We start from the raw sequence: 4338 nt of genomic DNA, 5'->3' as shown, positions 1-4338 counted from the left end.
CATTTTTGGAAATCGACGAAAGGGAGAAAAATTAAGCACATTTCCAAAGTGCCCCTCCTCAAAATATGCACTCCCCTTTAATTTAGTAATATAATACTGATAAATCACAAAAGATAAGAAATTGAGAGATTACTCTAACATTTCATGATAAATTGACAAATCCAAACACAATTGCAAATTTTAAACAAGTGTTGTCAATTTATATTGTAACTTTTGCATGTCACAATTCACACACATATAACAATTTAATTCATGCATTTCAACATCTCATACCACTTGTCAAGGTTTCAAAATATATAAGTATAAGCATTTAACAATTTTGTAATTTAACCCTTGACAAGTTATCAATTCATGCAATTCATAGAATTTCCTACATCTCATGCATATCAACAACAATTACCAAATATTCAAGATATATCAATTCAAGCAATTAACATTTTTGCATTTAAACCCCTAACTAACTCACAATTCAAAAATTCAACACAACATAAGCAATTAAACAATTCAAGCTACAATTCAAATAATAACAAAGTCCAAATTGAACATGCAATTAGAGTTAAGTTCATGCATAGCAATAAAAGTAGCAAATTTTAGTTAAAGTTTGAAATTTGGATAAAGGAAGGCCAGTCGTCCATGTTGTCATCCTACTCATCTTCATCCTCATTTTCCTCCCCATCTTCATCTTCAATCCTCTCTTCTTCTTCATCGAGATCTTCTTCTTCATCGAGATCTTCTTCTTCATCGAGATCTTCTTCTTCTTCTTCAACATTCACACCTTGCTGAGTTCGAGGTGCCGGAGTACTCGAGGCGCCATATTGTTGCACAAATCGGATTGAGAGAATTGATTGAGCCTCATGAATTAATCCAATGGCATTGGTGTTTTGTAGCAATTGTTTCCGTATCCTCATTTGCCTCCTTTTGAGGTCTTGGAATTCCTTTGCGTTGCTTGGTATTGTTGTTGAGTTTCAAGATGGTGAGCATTCATTTGTTGACATAACTAAATCATTTGCACAACTATACCTTGTGGAGGGACAAAACCACCCGCTTGAGGTACAAATTGAGGTATGGGTTCTTGGCCCGATGGAGGTTGAATTGGTTCGCCTTGTGCTGGGTTCTCTTGTTCTTTTACTTTTGGATCCCAATATTGATTGGGTTGAGCGCCTTGTTTATTGATCCATTCATTTATATCCCGAGCATCGAGTCGGTAATGCATTAGTCCCAAAATTGAATGGCCATGGATCCATCCCGTCCTTGTTAAATGGTCAACCAAGTTTATCGAAAAATAGAATTGTTGTTCCTCGGGTATTTAGATGCCATGTAGGTGAATGATTTTGTGAATGAGATAGGCGTATGACAACTGAGATACCTTGCTTTTAAAAGCACTTCTCATGTGATGGATGATGATATAGGGTATGTTGAATCTTTTGTCATCAATTTGAATGAGGTGGTGTAGGTAGTACATGGGTCCCCATTCAAGGTTGGTTTTGATTGTGGCCTTTGGGATGAGAATGTTGTTTATGAAAAGAAAGAGCAATCTATGTAGGGATGGAAGATGAGAGACATAGATTGGTGCCCCACCGATGTTATTCCGGTCAAACCATCTCTTGTATTGGTTGGAGGATTCATCGGCATTATTGGTTCAATTCCTCAAAAGATAGGTTTCTTTTCCATCATTCGGAACCTCAAGCCATGCCGCTACATTCCCAAGAGAAAGGGCAATTTCTTGCCCGCATATCGATGAAGTGAGTATGAAAAGGTTTTCTACAATGGTGAGATTGGCATAGAAGGTACGGGTAAGTATGTCGGTGTATAGTTCACAACAACTCACAAGAGGGTTTCAACTCCAATGGTCTAAGTACCCGAGAATTTTATCATCTTTGGGTTGGGTAAAGGTAACCCTTGACTTATCAAAATAGTAGCAATCGGTCAATTGGTGGTTCATGAATAGACCTGTGTAATTCTCGTATGCCACAATATCTCGAAAAAGATATTTGTTAGACTGGTGTATTGACCAATTTGGTTCTAAATTACCACCACTACCTTGCCCATCATCCAATCGGGCTCTCTTTGATTTACCGATTTTACTTGCATTAACCTTCTTTGGTACCATTAGATTGAGTTGAAATTGAAAGTTTACCGATTGAAGAATGGAGAGTCAATCCGTGAAGAGAAGAGAGAATAGAGAGAGAGAATGGAGATTTGGAGGGTAGAATTGAGTAGAGAAGAATGCACTTTAAATTTTTTGAAATGGTGGAGAGATGACCGGATTAGAGAGAAGAGGGAGAGAGAATGGCAGAGGTGAAAGAGAGGAGAAGAAGAGAAGGCGTGTAGGATTGAGGGAGAAGAAAGAAAAGAAAACGGGTCCGGATCTGCATTTAACACCTTTTCTCCTAAAACGTTACCAATGTTTGTCAAACGTTACTAACGTTTGTTTTGATTACTGATTTGCATAAAACGTTACAACAATTTTAAAATGTTATGTAACGTTTGCCTCTGACTCAAAACGACATTTTGCAAAAATTATAATTCTCAGGATTTGAAGAATTTATTTAAAATGTTACAATGTTTTAAAATAATTTTTAATATCAGAAATTTTAGCCTTGTCAGAATTATAAGTATATAAAACGTTACAACGTTTTAGATAGTGAAGAAGATCTCAAAAATGGCTAAGTATCAGTTGTCAATCATTACAACGTTTTGGTCAGAAATTTAAAATTTTCACATGCAATAGCATTAAACATTACAACGTTTTAAAATCGTTAGGTAACGTTTGTTACTGTAAAAATTGTGCATAGTTCGAAGTCTTAGATTTTTGGAGTTTTAATTAAAACGTTACCAACATTTTAGCTGTTTTGCTTGATTATTGAGTACATCTGCTGGAAATGTTGTAACATTTTACAAATGTTTTCAATGTTTTGCTTCTACAGATTTGCCTTAAAATGAACTATTTTGATTGCTATGAATTATTTTGAAATGAAGTTGAGTATGCCTTATTATCTAAGTTCAAGCATGCCTAATTTAAATCTTAATTCATTGTGTTGTTGAGTATTCAAGGGTTTGGTGAAAATATCAGCAATTTGATTTTTGGTGTCGATATCTATAAGTTCTATTTCACATTTTTCAACGTGATCCCTAATAAAATGATGCCTTATTTTTATGTGCTTGGTTCTAGAATGGAGAACTGGATTTTTGGATATCATTATGGCACTAGTATTGTCACACATAATTGGTACGTTGCGGAAGTGAATTTCATAATCATTCAGAGATTGGATCATCTAAAGGATTTGTGTGCAACAACTACTAGCTGCAACATACTCGGCTTCCATAGTGGAAAGGGCAATCGATGTTTGTTTGCGACTTGACCATGAGACAAGTGATCCACCAAGAAATTGGCATGTACCACTTGTACTCTTTCTATCCATTCGGTCTCCGGCAAAATCGGCATCGGCATATCCTACCAAGTCTAAAGCCGATTGTTTGCCATACCATAATCCCAAATTTAAACTACCTTTGACATATTTAAGAATTCTTTTAACGACTTTCAACTGTAATTCTTTGGGATTTGCTTGATACCTAGCACATAGACATACCCCAAAAATTATATCGGGTCTACTAGCGGTTAAATAGAGTAGGCTACCTATCATAGCTCGGTATTGAGTGATGTCGATCGATGTGCCATCTGGATCCGAGTCAAGATTTGCATTGGTTGCCATAAGTGTCTTGCTCGTATTGCTCTCGGTCATGCCAAACTTCTTGATCAACTCCTTCGCATACTTGGTTAGGCTCACAAAGGTGCCATTCGTGAGTTGTTTGATTTGGAGTCCCAAGAAGAAGTTTAGCTCACCCATCATGCTCATCTCGAATTCACTACTCATAAGAGAAGAAAATTTATCGGCAAGTGCCACATTAGGTGAATCAAAAATTATGTCATCTACATAAATTTGCACCACTAAGATTGATCCATCTCTTTTCTTAGTGAATAGAGTTATATCATTTTTGCCTCTAATAAATTCATTTTCAATTAGAAATGAACTAAGTCTACCGTACCATGCCCTAGGGGCTTGGTTGAGTCCATATAGTGCTTTGGTGAGTTTATAAGCATGTTTAGAAAATGTCGGATCAACAAAACCTTGAGGTTGGTTAACATATACCTCCTAATCTATGAATCCATTCAAGAATGCACTTTTAACATCCATTTGAAATAATTTGAAATTTTTATTTGATGCACATGCTAAAAGCATCCGAATGGATTCTAGACGAGCCACGAGTGCGAAGGTTTCCTCAAAATCAATACCCTCTTATTGCTTATACCCTTGGGCTACCAACCTAGCTTTGTTT

The sequence above is a fragment of the Carex rostrata genome, chromosome 21 (assembly GCF_964058835.1).
Source record: "Carex rostrata chromosome 21, lpCarRost1.2, whole genome shotgun sequence".
In the NCBI taxonomy this organism is placed as follows: domain Eukaryota; kingdom Viridiplantae; phylum Streptophyta; class Magnoliopsida; order Poales; family Cyperaceae; genus Carex; species Carex rostrata.
This window is presented reverse-complemented; position numbering follows the sequence as displayed.